At 42.4% G+C, this 20,325-nt stretch overlaps 1 protein-coding gene and 1 pseudogene across 5 annotated transcripts in view; both read right to left on the bottom strand.

The window, feature by feature from the left end:
• TBC1D1 (TBC1 domain family member 1) overlaps window positions 1-20,325 on the bottom strand; it is a 223,444-nt gene that overhangs the window by 188,598 nt on the left and 14,521 nt on the right. The gene's annotated exons all lie outside the window — the stretch shown is intronic.
• Window positions 11,538-12,548, bottom strand: LOC128049409 (heterogeneous nuclear ribonucleoprotein A1-like; annotated as a pseudogene).

The following is a 20,325-nucleotide window of genomic DNA, read 5'->3' as shown; positions in this document are numbered from 1 at the left end:
AATAGCAGAAAATTGAGTTTCTTCTATTTCAGCTCAGATTCCGGCCACCCACAGAAGAACATGCAGGATTCCTGACCAGAGCGGCCAGTTTTCAATCCTGTGCCAAAAAGAGCCTGGGAGAAAACTGGCATAGGTCGTCTGTTTATTGTGCACAGACAAGCTGCAAAAACAAGATCTAAATTTTCTGAAGTTTACCCACTGCAAGGGCTGGCTGCTTTATGCACAGAGGAAGAGAGCAGGCAGAGTCCAAACAAACCGTGCAAGAAGCAAAACAGAGCCGAGAATCTTGCCACAGGGACTGAGGAAGAGTGGCAGAAACAAACTGAAATATCAGATGTAAAAGGAAGAAATATGTGGGTTCTACTATTTATTAGGGCTTCCCTGGTGCCTCAGTGGTAAAGAATCCACCTACAATGCGGGAACCAAAGGAAACGTGGGTTCGATCCCTGGGTTGGGAAAATCCCCTGGAGGAGGGCATGGCAACCCACACCAGTATTCTTGCCTGGAGAATCCCATAGACAGAGGAGCCTGGGGGGCTATAGTCCTTGGGATCACAAAGAGTCGGACATGACTAAAGCGGCTTAGCATGGCACAGCACTTACTATGCTTACTTTAATTCTGACAAATACATGCCATCTAAAAAAGAAAACTTCTAGGGTAAGTCAATGATCAAAAGTGTGCAAAACAGACCACCACTCTGTTTTAAAACATTTAAACATTCGGTATTTGTCATTGTTGGATTTTATCACAATTTGCTTGGGTAAAGCATTAAAAAATTAATACTACATTATAAAAATGCCTACCTAAATTTTGTCTGGCTTCCCAAAGGTAATCATACAGTATCTTTCATGTAGTAGTTAATGCTTATATGCTCGTAGCTCTTACTGTGTGTCAGGCCCTGTGCTAAGCACTTCACATATATTAACTCATTTCATCATTAGAACAATGCAGAATAGTGGTATTATTATTACTGCCATTTTACAAATGAGGAAACTGAGGCACAGTTTCTCACTATTTTTTCAGCTCTAGAGTGCAGTTTTTTAATCACACTCGCCATATATACAGCAGTCATTACCATTTTGGGGGTTATAATGATCTGAATTTCATCCTAACTATATATATACTAACATATAATTAATTTTAATAATTATTATAAGTCATATATACATATATTTGCTGCACCACATGGCTTGCAGGATCTCAGTTCCCTGATAAGGGATTGAACCAGGGCCATGGCAATGAAAGCCCAGAATCCCAACTACTAGGCCCCGAGGGGACTCCCATCTTACCCATATTTTTGAAGGTGAGTTACCAGATAAAAATGTAACGATTTGTATGTTTACGTAAGTACTTCAGTTGACATGGACTTCCCTGGTGGCTCAGCCGTAAAAAAATCCGCCTGCAATGCAGGAGACATGAGTTCAATCCCTGGGTCAGGAAGGTCCCCTGGAGAAGGAAATGGCAACCCATTTTAGTATCTTTGCCTGGGAATCCCACGCACAGAGGAGCCTGGAGGGTTACAGTCTATGGGGTTGCAAAAGAGTTGGACACGACTTAGTGACTAAACAACAACAAGCTCAGTTGATGCTGTATCCCACTTTTCCGCAAAATTATATTGCATTTGCGTAACAGCACAAAGATTGTTTCTAACATGAAAAATTCATCCACCAACAATGTAACTGTTGGTTTTGCTTTTATGCAAACATCACTGTGGTAAAGCAAAAATTAGGAGTGCTTAGTATAATGAAGCCATAGGTCAGCATGCCCCAGACCAAAGAAAATATCAGTTACACAGCAATAGCTATAAGAGAGAGACTCTTCAGGAGTAGCTGAAGAGAAGGAAAGTCTTGAGACCAAGTCTAAGAACCAAAATCCAAAGAAGAAATAGAATTTGTTTTAGCAGATTCAAATGAAAAAAATAAAATTAGAAATGAGGGGAGTTTTAGGTGGTTTTGGAGGCTCCAGTTGATGTGTCTGCAACTACGTGAGGAGTCTGTTTATTAGAATAGCTGCAAATTCAGTAATTACACAGTGATATTTCAAGCACCTATAGACAAAACAACTTCCAATAAATACAGCTGAGACTTCTGAGAGTTCTAGTCTCTAAAAGACAGAGTTGATGGAGGCAGTGGCCAAAGAGAAGGTGAGAAGCAGGTAGCTTTCCATGGGGGCCAGGCTTGCATAGTAAGAGCTCAATAAATACGTGTCAAGTTGAGGACCACACACCCAGGGCTCACCTAGAGTGGGGGCTGCAACACCTAGATCTAGAGCATCTATAGCCTCTGCATCCCTGGAGAGGGATGAGCCTCAGAAGGGCAAAACCAGGAGCACTACACAGAGCTTTGTGTGTTCACTGAACAAGGAAGTTGGCCCGGAAGAAAGCGGAGTGCACTCAGTACCGGTTTCTGTCCACACGTGGAGCACAGCCACCTCCTGCCACAGGAAGGAAGGGGTGCCTTTTTCTAATTTGGACAAGGTGACATATGACTTTAGCAGCTCCGGAGAGCAGTGAAATAAGAAGGAGCCACCACAACCTGACCGACAGGTATGGGAGGCCGTGGGACGCCACGGAGGCACCAAGGGAAGGAATCTGCGTCCTGATGCTTGCTGCCAGGATCCGCCATCTTCTTGGGAGGCCTCCCTCTCTCCGTTTTCCTCACACAGAACCTTTCTTCAAAAGCGCACACATTCCTTCCACATAGTTAAAGTTCATGCTGACAGAATAGGGAGCATTTCCGTCTAATGATGATGGATAATCAAAGAGCCATTACAGGGCACCATCTGGCAAATTCTGCAGGATGAATGCCTTTCATAGGAAGACATAAATCTGCAGCCAGAGAACTGAGTAATTTAAACACAGTAGGGGTAGCTGAGGGATAGGGGCTCTTCAGGGACTGGTTTCTCCCCTTTGTTTTACAGAGTAAAACAAACTGCTTTGATTGGTAGTGGTCCAGCCACTAAGTCGCGTCAGGCTTGTTTTCCACCCCATGCACTACAGCCCGTCAGGCACCTCTGTCCATGGGATTTCCCAGGCAAGAATACTGGAGTGGGTTGTCATTCCCTTCTCCAGGGAGATCTTCCTGACCCAGGGATTGAACCCAGGTCTCCTGCATTGCAGGTGGAGTCTTTACTGACTGAGCCAGCAAGGAAGCCCCCTGATGGAGGACAACAAAGCATTTTATTAGCTTAGACTTTCATTAAAAAATTACCTCTGAATAGCTTGATTATAGGGTGATTTCTGTTTTCTTTGCTCTAGGTTTCCATCATTTTCACAAGTTGTCTGTAATGATTATGTGTCATTTTCATAATCAGAATATATATATATGTATATATATATATATTTTTTTTTTTTCTTGTTTTCTTGTTCCCTCTACCTCCAGACAGGACTGGATTCATCCAGGAAAGCAGCTCTGAAAAAGCCTGGCAGGACTGGTCACCGTCTGGGCAAGAATAAAGTCCAGTGATATAAATGGAGAAGATAACACTCAGTGCATGAAAGAAGGGCCAGGCACCTCCCAGGCCAGGCTTCATAGAACAGGGTGACTGTACCTCCTCTCAATTCACTAACAAGCACCCTAGGCGTGATGAACACACGATTATCCAATGCCTAACACACAGTACCTGCTCTATATGTGCTTTTTGAAGAAACTGGGGATGATTTTACAGAAGCCTCAGCATTCTGACTAAGACTACAGCCTCTGGAGTCCAACAGGTATGGTTGTTTATGGAAAAGGATAAGCCCTTGGTCATGGTAAATTCTCTGAGCCTCAGTTTCCTTAACTTTAAGGTAGGAATAATAATACTACCTCACAAAGTTGTGAATACTGAATAAAATAATGAACATAAAATACACATAGCACAGTGCCTGGCACATACAAAGTGCTGGGTCGACCCAATGGTTCTACTTCTGGGTATACACCTGAAAGAACTGGAATTAGGGCTTCATTCAAAGGGATACTTGTGTATCAATGTTCATAGCAGCATGGCTCACAATAGTCAGAAGGCAGAAATGGAAATAGTATGTATCAACAGCACACAAAACATGCGATGTACATACAGTGGAATACTATTCAGCCTTAAAGTGAAAGTGAAGTCGCTCAGTCGTGCCCGACCCTCAGCAACCCCATGGACTGCAGCCTTCCAGCCTTAAGGAGGAACGAAATTCTGATACATGCTACAACATAGATAAACCTTGAAAATAATATGCTAAGTGAAATAAGTTAGTTATAAAAGAAAAAAATTATATGATCCCACTTATAGGAGATGCACAGACTAGGCAAATTCATGAAGAACAAGCAGAATGGAGGCTGCCAGGGGAAGGGAGAAGTTGGGAGTTATTTTTAATGGCTACAGAGTTTCTGTTTGGGATGATGAAAACATCTTGGAAATGAATAGAGGTGATAGGTGCTCAACATAGTAAATGTACTTATTGCCACTGGGTTGTACATCTAATAATGGTTAAAATAGTGAATCTTATGTATATTTTATCACAATTTAAAAAGTGCTGGGTTAATGGCAAAAAATTTATTCTGTCATTATTAATAATAGTAATAGTTCATTCAAAGTGCAGGCAGCTCATAACTTATAAGTCCTGACTCCTAGGAGAGTAATGACAGACTTCCCTGGTGGTCCAGCGACCAAGACTCTGGGCTTCCACTGCAAGGGGCGTGATTTTGATCCCTGGTTGAGGAACAAAGATAAGGAATACCTCGAAATGTGGCCAAAAAATAATAGAAAGAATATATTAGAAAAAGAGTGATGAGAAAATATCCCATGAGAGGGTTTGGTGAGGGACAACAGGGAAGGAAGGAACCACCAAGATATGGCAAACTTGAAGAGGCCCAGAGTAAGACTGGTCTAAAGCAAATCCTAGAAAATTTGAGGGTCAAAGTTGGTGAGTCAGATCAAGACACAGGGGAGAAACGGAGCTGCAGAAAGGAAAATATTAAATAAGGCCCTTGCGGTTGCAACTGCCGCTCGAGAGGATTGAACGTAGCTGGGGACTTTATTGGTTTGTGCACCCCAAGTGCAGGGAGAGCTCCAGCTCCAGGCAAGCTGGATCCCGTGAGCAAATGACACCATCAGGACCCAGCAACCCATCCGTCACTGGGCTGCTTCCATGCTGTCTTCCTTCTCCCAGGCCCTTCCCAGGCAGCGACCACATGGTCCCTGGCAGCTGCAGCTGAGAGATTGTTTTGCCAGGATTGACTCTGGTTTTCATGGCTTGCTTGGATCACAAACCCACCCCTGAACCAACCACTGAGGCCAAGGTAAGAGAATAATCAGCCATGAGTCTCCTGAGTGCGCCCTATGGAGGGGCTGCTGACAGAATAAGGAAGAAGAGATGCTGCTCTGGCAAAAAGAGTGAATGCCTACCAACAGCAGACGGGAGTGGGAACAGAGTGAGGGAGTCTTAGGCAATTATCACAGAGGAGACTGGAGGGTGCGTGGTTTAGTTTTATTGCTTACCTGCAATTAGCAGTGGATGAGTCAGGATGGTTTAAAGGTACAGGATCATACTCAGCTATGGGCCAGAGCTCCTCCTGTACTGAGTTTCAATAGGGTTGCCTGAACCTCATCAACATTCCCACTCTGCAGTTAGAGTCGTGCAGTGAACATCAGGAGGTTGGCTTCTAGTGCCGAGACACACCAAATAGCGGTGACACTGACATAAGACACACATCTGCCTGAGCTCCCGACGTGGCACCAGTAGTAAAGGACGCGCCTGCCAGTGCAGGACACACAGCAAATGTGGGTTCCATCCCCGGGTCGGGAAGATCCTCTGGAGGGGGGCACGGCAAACCACTCTGGTGTATTTGCCTGGAGAATCCCGTGGACAGAAGAGCCTGGAGGGCTACTGTCCATATGGTCGCAAAGAGTCAGACACGACTGAAGTGACCTGGCACACATACTATTAATACTAACATACATCTCTCTGAGGCTCAGTTTCCTCAATACAGAAAGAGGTTTTGAGGACTTTGCTGGTCATTCAGTGACTAAGACCCCAATGCAGGGGGCCTGAGTTTGACCCCTGGTCAGGGAACTAGATCCCACATGCTGCCACTAAGACCCGATGCAGCCAAATAAATAAATACTCAATGAGAGAGAGAGAGAGGAGGAATTTCAAGGCATCTATGACCTCAGTCTGAGCCTCAATCCTAAACAACTATAATTCAGTTAAAATGCCAACTCAAAGGGTGGGTGAGCATATTATATATGGTGATATATATGTGAAAGCATTTTGTAAATTATGAAGAGGCATATCATTTAGTTACGGTTATCATTTTTAAGGTCAAAAGACAGGTGAGGTTAAAAAAAAAGGGATGGTCTTGAATGGAGACAAGTTGGAAAAGGGAATAAAAGTAGGCCAGGCAGAATGAAAATTTCATAATTTATGTCTAGCTGTAAGGATGTGAGAGTTGGACCATAAAGAAGCACTGAAGAATCGATGCTTCCAAATTGTGGTGATAGAGAAGACTCTTGAGAGTCCCTTGGACTGCAAAGAGATCAAACCAGTCAATCCTAAAGGAAATCAACCCTGAATATTCATTGAAAGGACTGATGCTAAAACAGAAGCTCTAATACTTTGGCCACCTTATGTGAAAAGCCAACTCATTGGAAAAGACTCTGATGCTGGGAAAGATTGAGGGCAGGAGAAGAAGGGGATGACAGAGGATGAGACGTTTGGCATCATCGACTCAATGGACATGAGTTTGAGCCAACTCCGGGAGATAGTGAAGGACACGGAAGCCCGGCACGCTGCAGTCCATGGGGTCGCCCAGAGTCGGATATGACTTAGTGACTAAACAACGACAATCTTTACTTCACTACTGCTCTTGACACTGCTGTCCTTATCTTCATTTTGAAACTTCCCATGCCTTGGCTCTGGGGACACCACTACCACATGAGTCTCCTCTTAACATTCCTTTTGGGACTCCCCTTTCCCTACCCACCCTCTAAAACAATCACATCCGCAGGTGCTCCTTTCTCCTTGGATGTTGTCAACCACGCTCATAGTCCTGACTCCATGGCCATGTTCCAGCTACGTATCTCTAGCCCGGATCGTCCTCTGACCTTCAGCCCACCGCACATCACTCCAGTCACTCCAATACCCCATATCCCCAAATGGAAGCTTCCTCTCCCTCAAATCTTCTCCCTAGTCACCCTTTCCCCATCTCAGGCAGTCACAAGGTGAGATGCCACCTCCCTCCTCGCTTGTCTTTTTGGCCACGCCCCACCTCACACTCTTCCTTGCTCTGGGCTTTGTCTCTTCACTTGATTCTCATTCCTCCTTAAAGATTCAGCTCACACGTCAGCTTCTTCAAGATGACTTTCCCAAACCCCCTGATTGAGGAGAAGAGTCCATCTAGTGCCCTGGGGATAACTGTACCTCCTGACTCTTTACCAGATAATATAGAAGCATCTGTCTGGAGCTGTCCTCCAAATTCCCGTCCACCCTCACCTAAGTTCCCCCTAGGTTCTTCACAGGCGTAGGCTGCTTCTCTTATGCCTGGCACAGTGTTCAGTTCACACTGACTGAATTAAACCAATCTTTACCAATTGCACACCCCAGGTGGCGCCAGCGGTAAAGAACCTGAATGCCAATGCCTGAGACACAAGGGACTCTCGGGTTAGATCCCTGGGTCAGGAAGATCCCCTGGAGGAGGAAATGGCAACCCACTCCAGTATTCTTGCCTGGGAAATCCCATGGACAGAGGAGCCTGGCAAGCTACAGCCCGTGGGGTCTCAAGAAGAGACGCAGCATGCATGCATCACTAGTTGTGGTGAAGCCAAATAAGAACATTCTGCTTGCAATGAGAAGAATTTGTTGGGGAATTCTGTGGTGGTCCAGTGGTTAGGACTCTGAATTTTCACTGCCGTGGCTCTGGTTCAATCCTTGGTCAAGGAACTAAGATCCTGCAAGCCATGGGGTGCAGACAAAAAACAAACAAAAAAAGAATTTGCTATTTTTTAAGAGTCAGTATAGATATTTTAATCCAAGCACTCAGCACTGATGAAGTCGAAGAAGGGGAGGCTCATACATCAAAACTATGAAAGAAAGGACACAGCAGATTCTAAATTTACACTAGGTTATTTATTTTGAGAACTACGCACATGCATTTTTTAACCAGTGATCACATTTTGAGTCTTAAATAGGAGCAGTTTTTTTTTTCTAGTAGTTAACCACATAGAAACCATCGAACAAATTAAAATCTATAATCTTAAAATTCTTTGGGTTACTGTTTCTTTTGAAACTTTGATTTCCAAGATACACATTTTCAGTCTAAAAAAAGAAAGTGAGGGTAAGACTTCATGCTTCCATGTAGGGCTCATTTTCTTTTGCATCTCTCACCCTGTTACTGACATTTGCAATAAGAAGTAAAATATCATCTAAAGCCTTTAAAGGAAAAGTTATTGAACAATTATGTTGAATTATGCTAATTAGCAGTTTGAAGTATTAAATATGTCAGAAATGTAATAAGAAATTTAAAATAGTATATGTTGTATATCTATTTTTAAAAATAGCATCATTTAAAGTTAGTTGATAGATGAAGTATTCATTGGTACATCTGGTTTTGGATACTGATCAAAGATGGTAAGGCTAGCTTTACACAGAAAATGCCAGAAACGCTCCATAATGGCATTGGTCTGTTCACTTAAACAGAAAAGCCAAAAAGAAAAATCTCAAATCTTATTTAGTGTAATTTTATTTTCCTCTTAAAACACAAATGCCAAATACAGTCAAAAATATAAAACAATTTTTCTTTTTCCCTTCTGCATTGTAAAAGTCAGTGGTAGTCACCTCATTTATTATGAGCAGTCCTGAGAAAACCCAGAATATAGTGTAAATGGAAGGAGAAAGGCAAAAACAGATTTCAGAAATCCAAGTGTTATAAATGAAGCTTTGAGAATGGGAAGCACATGGCTGTGGCATTTATGCACATGCATGTGCAATTTATCTCCAGTTGTTTGTTTTTTTTTTAAGCTGTGAATCCCATTAAAGCATGCCATCATAATTAAAATATGATCTGGCTCCAAATTTAACATCAAGGAACTAACACCGGGCAACTACGGGCTCCAAGCCGTGCCTGCTGCTATGAGGATCATATTCAAAGTATTCTTAGTCTATTTTTTGAGGAGGCAGCATTGTTTCTATTAATCTATATTAATTAACTATAACTGCTTAGAAGCAGACACAAAGCTAGGCAAGATTTTGGTTATAGAGAAAACTATAACAAAGACAGGAAAATGAGGAAAATCTAGAAGACCATTAATAGGGGCTTGACTAATTACGGTACATCCATATATAGGGCAGATGGCAGCAGGGGTCATTCTGCCATTTGGGAGATTTAAAAAAATCAGATCAAAATCTCTTCTCATGAGGAAAGAGAAGCCCGGCATCCACCCCAAATTCTCCAGGGGTTCCTGGGAGTCCACAGCTCCTCCTGTTCCCTCTGCCTCTGGATTCCAGCCCCCAGGGAACACCGGCTCTCTTTCCTCTCCTTCTTTTTATCACTCATAACTCATTCCTTCTCTGTTCACTGAACCACACAGTCCTTTTTTGTTGATGTCCACAAATAATGTTCACACCTCTTATGTGTCGTGGACTCTATCTGTTTGGGGATATCAGCAAGGGAAGGCCGTGGTGGGAGAAAGACAGACAGAGAAATTACTGCAACATAATCAACATAGCAGCTAACTAAAACAAGGCTTACTATCCTTAGAAGACCCTGGTCATTCTTCCAACTTCGCCATCAAAAACAGGAATTTCATTTTGGCCTCAGCTTCCCATCCTGTTGAGGCTTAGCTTTCTCCAAAATCCTTTTTTGTTTTTATTGTTGTCATTTTTATTTGGGGGATTTTATTTTATTTTTTTGGCTGCACCTTGAAACTTGCAGGATCTTTGTTCCCTGACCAGGGGTTAAACCTGTGCATCCTGCAGTGGAAGCATGGAGTTCTAACTACTGGACCATGAGGAAATTCCCTATTTGAAGATTTTATCTCAGTTTTGTTCTTCTTGTATCTTTTTTTTTTTTTAACAGCTTTATTGAGGTATAGTTGACATTTAACGCTGCAGAAGTTTAAGGTGTACATCCTGCTGATTTGATACACATATATTACAAAATATTACCCTATAGGTTAGTTGAAATCTCCATCTCATCATGTAATTACCATTTCTTTTTTTGTGGTGAGAACATTTAAGATCTATTCTCTCAGTAATTTATAAGTATATAATACAGTATTAGTAACTATAATGACACGCTGTACACTAGATCCCCAGAATTGATTCATCTTTTAACTGGAAGTTTATATTCATTGATGGGCTTCCCTGGTGGTTCAGATGGTTAAGAATCTGCCTGCAATGTGGGAGAACTGAGTTCGATCCCTGGGTTGGGAAGATCCCCTGGAGAAGGGAACTGGCTACTCAGTCTAGTATTCTGGCCTGAAGAATTCCATCGACTGTATAGTCCATGAGGTGGCGAAGACTCAGACACGACTGAGCGGCTTTCACTTTATACTCATTGACTGACATCTCTCCATTTCCCTCACCCTCAGCTCCTGGTAACCACCACTGTACTCTCTGTTTCGATGACTTCGGCTTTTTTAAAATCACCTATGTAAGCGATATCACACAGTGTTTGTCTTTCTCTAACTTATTTCACTTAGCACCATGCCCTCAAGATCCATCCATGTTGTCACAAATTACAGAATTTCCTTCTTTCTCATGACGGAGTAATATTCCATTGTATCTGTGTACCTTGTGTTCTGTACCCTTTCATCTGCTAATGGACACATAGTGGTTTCCGTATCTTAGCTATTGTGAATAACAGCTGCAATGAACATGGGAGCAGATACACTGGGATCTTGTTTTCATTTCCTTTGTATATATACCCAGATGTGGGATTGCTGGATCACACAGTAGTACTGTTTTTAATTTTCCAAGAAACCTCCATACCATTTTCCATGTGGCTGACCCAATTTACATTCCACCAACAGTGCACAGGGTTTCCTTCTCTCCAAGCCAACACTGAGCTTTTGTCTTTTTGATGACAACCATTCTAACAGGTGTGAGATGATATCTTATTGTGGTTTTTCTTTGCATTTCCCTGATATTAGTGATACTGAGCACCTTTTCATGTACCTGCTGACCATCTGTATGTCTTCTTTAGAAAAATGTCTATTCAGTTCCTCTACTCTGTTTTTTTTATAAGACCTCATTCAGCATCATGATCAGACTATTACATTTAGCAATCAACAGCATGGGTGCAAAAAAAAAATCTACATTAAAACTCTTTGTTGGAATGCTTTATACTTTTCAGAGAACAGAAACTAAAATAATGTTATACAATTAGTCACAAGTACAGTCCTAGAGTTTTTTGCCCATACCCATGAGTATGTCTAAAACATGTCTTCTTTGTAGCACAGTTCTTGCCACCACTGTGCTTGGCTGAGTTCACAAATCTTCTATAACCTGTAGCTTCCCTGTCACTTTCTCTGGCTCTCCTCTCCTGCTAAGCTTTGTTTCCTGGCAATAATTAAAACCTTCTGCCACTGCCATAGCTACTGCTGCTGCTGGAACCACCATAGCCACCTTGGCTTCATGGTTTGGCAAAGTACTGGCCTCCACCACGGCAGGAGCCAGAACTTCTGTCTCCAAAGGTTCCTTCTTTCATGGGTCCAAAATTTCAACACTGATTGTTGTAATTGCCAAAATTATTGCAGCTTCTGCCACCTCCAAAACTGGTTTCATCATTACCAAATCCATCATAACCACCCCCACTGCCACCATATCCGCCGCCACCACGGCTGCCACCAAAGCCACCTTGACCACTGAAGCTTCCTCCATGACCAAAGTTGTCATTCCCACCAAAACCACCTCCACGACCACCACCAAAGTTTCCAGAACCACTTTGACCTCTCTGGCTGGATAAAGCACTAGCCATCTCTTGCTTAGACAGGACTTTTCTCACATCACAGCTGTGGCCATTCACGTTGTGGTATTTCTGAATGACAGTCTTGTCTATGGAGTCATGGTCATTAAAAGCAAAGCCTCCCTTTTTGCCAATACCTCAGTCAGCCATGATTTCAATCACTTCAATTTTCCCATACTGTTGAAAATAATCTCCCAGGTGATGTTCTTCAGTGTCTTCTTTGATGCCACCAACAAAAATCTTTTTCACAGTTAAGTGGGCACCAGGTCTTCGCGAATCTTCTCTTGAGATGGCCCTCTTTGGTTCCACAACTCTTCTGTCCACCCTGCGTGGCCTTGCAGGCACGGCTGCATCCACCTCCTCCACTGTGGCGTATGCAACAAATCCGAAGCGTCTGGAGCTCTTGGTGTTTGGATCCCTCATCACCACACAGTCTGTGAGCACTCCCCAATGCTCAAAACGGCTCCTCAGACTCTCATCGGTTGTTTGAAAGCTCAATCCTACAATGAAGAGCTTCTGCAGCTGTTTGTGCTCTTTGGGAGACTCTGACTTAAACATGACGGCATTGGAAGTAGGGGAGACTTCAACAATGCTTTCTCAGTGGCGTCCGTGGGCAGAAAGCCTCTAGTCATTTTTTAATCAAATTTTTTTTCTATTGAGAGGTATGAGTGCTTTGTATACGTTAGATATTAGCCCATTATCAGATATATACTTTGCAAATGATTTCTCCCATTCTATAGGCCATCTTTTCATTTTATTAATTGTTTTGCTGTGCAGAAGCTTTTTAGTTTGATGTGTCCAACTTGTTTATATTCGCTTTTGTCGCTCCAAATCTCGTTTCTTTCTAATGATAGACAGATCAGACATCTCTGAGTCACTTCCAGCCCATCCTGGTCATGCTCTTTTTTCATAACCAAAATGGTTCATCAAAGCTAAACAAAGCTGATGCTGTCACTTTCTACCAGTCATGAAGCTAGCCTTTCCTTTCTCCCTGCTGCACGAAACTGTAGTCATGCAAAAGGACACATCTCTACCATTATCAAAAATGTCTAAAAAATAACTATAGCTATAGCTAATTGTGTATATATATATAGGCTTCCTGGGTAGCTAAGCTGACAAAGAATCCGCCTGCAATGCAGGAGACCCCAGTTCGATTCCTGGGTAGGAAAGTTCCCCTGGAGAAGGGATGGGCCACCCACTCTAGTATTCTTGGGCTCCCCTGGTGGCTCAGACAGTAAACAATCCACCTGCAACGCAGGAGATCTGGGTTTGATCCCTGGGTTGGGAAGATCCCCTGGAGGAGGGCATGGCAACCCACTTCAGTATTCTTGCCTGAAAAATCCCCATGGACAGAGGAGCCTGGTGGGCTACAGTCCATGGGATTGCAAAGAGTTGGACACAACTGAGTGACTAAGCACAGCACAGCATATATATATATGTGTGTGTATGTATGTATGTATATCCTGGAGGAGGGCATGGCGACCCACTCCAGTATTCTTGCCTAGAGAATACCCATGGCAGAAGAGCCTGATGGGCTACAGTCCATGGGGTCGTGAAGAATCAGACACGACTGAGGGACTAAGCACAGCACACACACACACACGTATATATACATATATAGACAGGGAGATCTCAAAAGGGAGACTGAGTTTAAAAAGATATGTGGGGTCTTCCCCAGAGGCTCAGTGGTGAAGAATCCGCCTACCAAGGCAGGAGACATGGGTTCAGTCCTTGATCCGGGAAGATCCCACATGCCACGGAACAACGAAGCCTGTTAGCTACAACTACTGAGCCTGTGCTCTTGAGCCCAGGAACTGCAGCTGCTAAGGCCACACACCCTACAGCCCATGCTCCACACAGGAGAAGCTGAGCACTGCAACTAGGCCGCAGTCCCCACTCGCCACAACTACAGAAAAGTCTGCAGAGCAGCAAAGATCCAGCACAGCCATAAATAAATAAATAAAATTATTTTTTTAACAATAAGTGTAGAAAGGAATATATAAATTGATTACATATAAAAACATTTGTTTCTATAATAAAAGAATAAAATCTATAAGGCTATACACCAATCTGTTCGTTACTGTTGATTCCTCTCTAGGAAGTGGGATTAAGGGACAACTTTTAATTTTAACTCTATTGTACTATTTTTTTAAATATTCAGCATAAATGCCTTTATAATCAGAAAAACATTTTATTTGGGGGGAAAACGTTGATGCCAAAAAAGATGGGCTCAAATCACAGCTGAAGGGATTTAACCTACATACCACAAAGTTACTGAGAAGTAAAGACTACTCAGCTTTCATGAAATCTTTCCCACAATTCTCACCAATAATGCCCCCAAAGTTTGTGTTCATCAAATCCAGAGAACTGTGCAGCAGAACTGAGAGGCAGTGACTACTATCATGAACGAAGACTCTGAGGGGAAAAACACTCAGTAGGGATGGGAAGAGAGCGATGGTGTCTAAGACTGAAATTCTGGCTGAACAAGAGAAATCTGTACTGATGAGGAAGAAGAGGAAGAACAAGGAAATAAACTATTAATAATATGGCTGCACAGGAGGGTTCCAGAAGAGATTTGGCCCAAACATTAAAAATAAAAAAGGAGGACCACATCCTCCAAGAACAAATACAAAAGGTAACATCCACTCATACATTCATGAAGCAACCCCCTGTAGCAGGCATGGTGCTAGGGGTCTAGCCTGGAACAAGACAGGCAAGGGCCCTGTTCTCTTGTTGCTCTGGCAGGTCAGGAGACTGTAAGCAAGGAAGCATACAAACCAGCAAGACAGTTCCAGATAATGATAAGCATGACAAGAACATTTTGTAGGGCTTCCCAGGTGGTGCTAGTGGTAAAGAACCTGCCTGCCAATGCAGGTGACGTAAGACATGTGGGTTTGATCCCTGGGTCAGAAAGATCCCCTAAAGAAGGAAATGGCAACCCATTCCAGTATTCTTGCCTGGAGAATCCCCATGGACAGAGGAGCCTGGGGGCTACAGGCCATGGGGTCGCAAGAGTCGGACACGACTTAGGACTAAACCACCACCACCACAAAGACATTAAAATCTAATGAAGTGTCAGTGATTGGTGTGGGAGTACTTTTGACTGGGAGGCTGGAGGATGAGGCTGAACTGAGTTCATAACAGTCTAAAGAACCAACCGCATGAAGAGCTGGGAGCATGATTACTGGAAAAACCATAGCCTTGACTAAACAGACCTTTGTTGGCAAAGTAATGTCTCTGCTTTTGAATATGATGTCTAGGTTGGTCATAACTTTCCTTCCAAGGAGTAAGCGTCTTTTAATTTCATGGCTGCAGTCACCATCTGCAGTGATTTGGGAGCCCAAAAAATAAAGTCTGACACTGTTTCCACTGTTTCCCCATCTATTTCCCATGAGGTGATGGGACCAGATGTCATGATCTTCGTTTTCTGAATGTTGAGCTTTAAGCCAACTTTTTCACTCTCCTCTTTCACTTTCATCAAGAGGCTTTTGAGTTCCTCTTCACTTTCTGCCATAAGGGTGGTGTCATCTGCATATCTGAGGTTGTTGATATTTCTCCCGGCAATCTTGACTCTAGCTTGTGCTTCTTCCAGCCCAGCGTTTCTCATAATGTACTCTGCATATAAGTTAAATAAGCAGGGTGACAATATACAGACTTGATGTACTCCTTTTCCTATTAGGAACCAGTCTGTTGTTCCATGTCCAGTTCTAACTGTTGCTTCCTGACCTGCATATAGGTTTCTCAAGAGGCAGGTCAGGTGGTCTGGTATGCCCATCTCTTTCAGAATTTTCCACAGTTTACTGTGATCCATTAGAGGCCAATAAACAGACTATTAAAAGTTTTCTGGGTACTGGAGAGGAAAGTGATCAGAAGACATCAACATGAATTTAGCAGAAATGAACCACTTCGTGTAATACTTGTGGATCAAGACACTGCTTGATTTTTTACACGACTACTGTGATGGCCTCCTAGCTGATCTCCCTCTTCTATCTCATCTCACTACTTCAAAATCTGAAAACAAATCTAATTATTTCACTTCCCTAATACCTCTCATGGCTGACATAGCACAGCCTTCTTAAGAAAAATACCCAATATCCTTAACAACGTAGATCAAGCCCTGTAAAACCTGACTCCAGTCTTTCTTTCCTGTCGCATCTCTGACCATGCAATTTGCAAAACATCACATCACAGCAGCTCTAGCCACAATGGACAACTCTGCACACCTTTGTCCCACTTTGGCTTGATGCACTGTATCCCCTACTTGTGCATGAGTGTGTGCTAAGTCACTTCAGTTGTGTCTGACTCTCTGCGACCCCATGGATTATAGCCTGCCAGGCTCCTCTGTCCATGGGATTCTCCAGGCAAGAATACTGGAGTGGGTTGCCATGCCCTCCTCCAGGGGATCTTCCCGATCCAGGGATTGAACTTGTGTCTCGTATGTCCCCTGCATTGGCAGGTGAGTTCTTTACCACTAGCACCACCACTTAGGACATCCATTCAGTCTGCACCAAACTCATCAGCCTGGGAAATACCTAGAGGATCTTTAAAACCCACTCAAATGTCTTCCAAATTACATTTGGAAGGTCCCTCCAGAAGACAGAGGTATGACGAAGAACTAAACATTTCAGGAAACAACTCCATTCAGCGTAAGAGATTTAGGAACAATTCCGTTTTCTGAAACAAAAGAGAACGTTGTCAGGTAGTATATGTGGACACAGGAAGATGATGACTTGCCAGGTGAAACCTCCAGCCATGTCCATTGTTCGATATGACCCATTTAATTCTTTGATGGCTATCATTGTCAGGAGGAGCCAAAAATCAGTCTCTAGAAGTTTCTCTTGTTCCTAGTTCTGCCCTCTGGAGCAATTTAGAAATTGTCTACTTCGTTTTGTATACAGCAGCTTTTCACATAACTTCAGGCACTTATTATGAGTACACTAGGCCTCCTCATGGTCTCTCAAATTTGCTCTTTTATAACTTACAGATGTTTGCTAACTCCCAGCGGTGCAGCCTTCAGAATCTATATTTGGCACATAAAGCATCATGCTACTTCTTAAGGGGACAATCATGGCTTACTTGACTTTGTACCCTAGCACCCAGCCAAATAAATGTACATTAGTTGCATTTCAAAGAAAGAATTAATGTAAAATCTGTAACATTTCAAATACATCACTTGAGGACAGGAAAGGATGACTTCTGATGTTCTGCTGGAATTGAAAGCAGCTCCTTTCCTGCCCTGAAGTCACATGTAGTTTTCTGGTACATCCTGCACTGAAGTCCTCCCCTAAGCCCTATTCCTAATCCAGCCTCTTCTGAGACTTTCTCTGAACTGGGCTTAGTCTCCAGTTGGCTTGTTCTGGTTGGTGGTTCAGGATCACAGGCTGCAATTAGTGGGGTGGACACTTCACCATCCAGAAGGGGGACAAGCACTCAAAAAGATAAAAATTAGAAACAAGAGATTTATCTCTTTCACCATATTCCAAACTAGCAGCCCACAGAGTTCTTAACCACTGTCATATGCACCTAGAATTAAAAACAGGTCCTAGTGTTTAATGTGATTTTTTTTGAGAGTAACTTTGAGCAAAATTCTATCACTAACAAATAGAAGGCAGCAAAGGAAAGCAGAAAAGCTGAATTAAACGTTCAACTTATTTCCAGAAATCTTTTCTAGGTAGCTTATCGAAGGCTGACTAGTAGAAGATGAAAGCTACATATGTAATTTAAAATTTTCTTGTAGGCACATTCATAAAGATACAGTAAAAGATGGAATTAATTTTATTATTATATTTGATTTAACCCAATATATAGAAAATATTGTGATTTCAAAATGCAACCAAAATAGAAAATTATTGAGATATTTTACATTCCTCTTTTCCAACCAAGTCTTTGAAATCCACTGTTTTGACACTTACAACACATTTCAGTTCAGACCTGCCACACTCCAAGTGCTCAACAGCCGCAGACAACTACCAGTGACTGTCCTGGACACTGGAGGTCTAGGCTATAAATAAGTCCTTCTAAGACACAAGTCAACTTTAGGTTCAAGACACTTGTAAAGTCTATTCTTAGGAACAGATTTTTAAAAATAATTACCAATGCAAAGCAATCAGGGGAAAATGGAAAGCTATAAAAAGTGATATGCATTGAAAATAAAGATGTCTAAAGAAATTATCTAGACACCGATCACAAGGTGGATGCTTCTGAAACCCTCAGACTCATCTCTCGAAGCCAAAAATAAATTGCATAATCAATCCTGTGTCATGGACCCAAACCTTCCAACAAATACTTTGGAGTTCATGCAGTCCAGGACATTCTTTTTATAGATGAAAAAGAGTCCCTGCCAATCCCTGTACCAAGCAACCGGCTTCTGTCTAGGGTGACAGACAGTCGAGTGTTGATGGGTGGACACAGACACACTGCTCCGTGCACCCATGCCCTGCGTCATAGCCACCAAGTGGGCCCCCAGGTGAAACCTTACATAACAACCAGAATGGGATAAAAGATGCCACGTGGCAATTTTAACATCCATGAAAAAATCCTCCAAAACATATGCCACAAAGCCTTCTCAGAACCATTCCCTGAGTAGCAAAGAAAGACTCTTGTCTGATATCTAAAAATTATGAACACTCAATGCAAAAAGGCGCTAGATTAGAAGAGCTGCAAAATAATACTATGCTCTTCAGAATAATCACCCTCAGGAACAAAAACACTCCAGCTCAGTGTTATAATTTCGATCTTCACTCCAGCGAAGAAAGAAAGTAATGAGCCAGCAAATATAACAGCCAAGCAAGAGATGCCACCGAAGCCAGCCTCTAATGAAAATCCTGAAATAAATGATGCACATTTTAAGTCATAACTTAAAATTCCAAGCAGATGGGGAATTATTAAGACAAATGAATGATGGGTAAAAGTGCAACCGGAACAAAGCTATGATCAAAACCAAATTTTTTAAAATTGTTAATTAAATCATAAAACTCAGCCAAAGCAACTTGGGCTTATATAGTGGACTTAAGTATTAAACCTGCTAATCACAGGAAAATAACTTTCGACCACCTTTTCAATTGATATGTAACATAATGAATCCAGAGAGGCTTGGTGGGGTAGTAGTCCATCAGTTATTGAGAAAGATGGTGTGCTTAGAGTGTCTCATGTGAGACTACATTGGCCCTATACCGGAAATTTCAAAAGGAAACCTTTATTGCTCTTAAGTTAAATACATCAATAGTTAAGCACTCTTAAAACGAGCAGTATGGGAGCCCACAGAGTTCAGCCTCAAATATAGCTCACTTTTAAGAAATGCAGTTTTGTTGCCAAAAATCATAGAAAAGGAAACCCATTCTTTCAAACGACACTAACATTCTCTCAATCATGCCTTCCTCGGCAGCACTTAGAAAAGTCTTTCTAGAAGTAGACTTCTTTCTAGACCTTTTCATGGAGTCACCCCAGTTCCTCTATCCCTTACCCCATGCTCCTTTGGCATACTTTTCTTTCCTCCTCGTCTCTAAGGTTTTAGTACTTCATTATTTTGCAGCAAGAGATAACATTTCCTCCTTAGAAAAGGGAGAAATGAAGCTAGCAAGATTCTAGCAAATCCACAATGCTCTTAGGGAGGGTGAGGGAGGGGAAGCTCTGCTCATTCATGACATCCATCACAGTTACGAAACCTCCATGTTGTGCCCAGACTGGACAGACTGTTGTGCCCAGATCAGCCCTAACTAAAGTGGGAAACAGTGTTTGAAAATCCAGGACAGGTTACAAGTATAAGTCAGCTGAAGAAGAGTGGGTCCTTATAGCAAAACTATTCCCACACACCCCAATTTCTGCCTTACCCCGGGTCCCATGAACTGTCCATTCCCCCACCTAACACCAGCCTACACTTCTCTTCCATTTATTACCAGCTCAATAATCCTTGTCATTCCTCATTCAAAATCCATTCTTTCCATTCATTGACATAAAACAGCAACATACACAGTCAGAAGCCCCAGCCCAACACTTCCACTGCCTGAAACTCAGTGCTGGAAATTCTTTTAAAGGCAGCAGAGCTTTTTACTTTGTAGATTTTTTTTAAGGAAAAAAAAAAAAGGATTAAAGTGTAAATACTCTTCTGAGTGACCTGAAGTAACACTCAAGCGAGTGGCCAAGCTGATGTTCTTATTAGAAGAGACAAAGCTGAAGAACTGAAGAAGGAAAGAATATTGAGATAATTCTCTTAGACTTTACACTTTTCCTAGGGGTGAGTCCAGGAGGAACTCTTGATTTCTTTGTCATATGATGAGGTAAAGACCTACTCAGGGTCACCCATGTAGCTGTCTGTCTTCCAGAGTGGATTTTTTAAATTTCCTGCCATGGATTCTAACTTAAAACTGAACTTTAACTCAGAACCTTATGCTAC

Source organism: Budorcas taxicolor, chromosome 6 (genome assembly GCF_023091745.1).
Source record: "Budorcas taxicolor isolate Tak-1 chromosome 6, Takin1.1, whole genome shotgun sequence".
NCBI classification, from domain to species: Eukaryota; Metazoa; Chordata; class Mammalia; order Artiodactyla; family Bovidae; genus Budorcas; species Budorcas taxicolor.
This window is presented reverse-complemented; position numbering and strand designations above follow the sequence as displayed.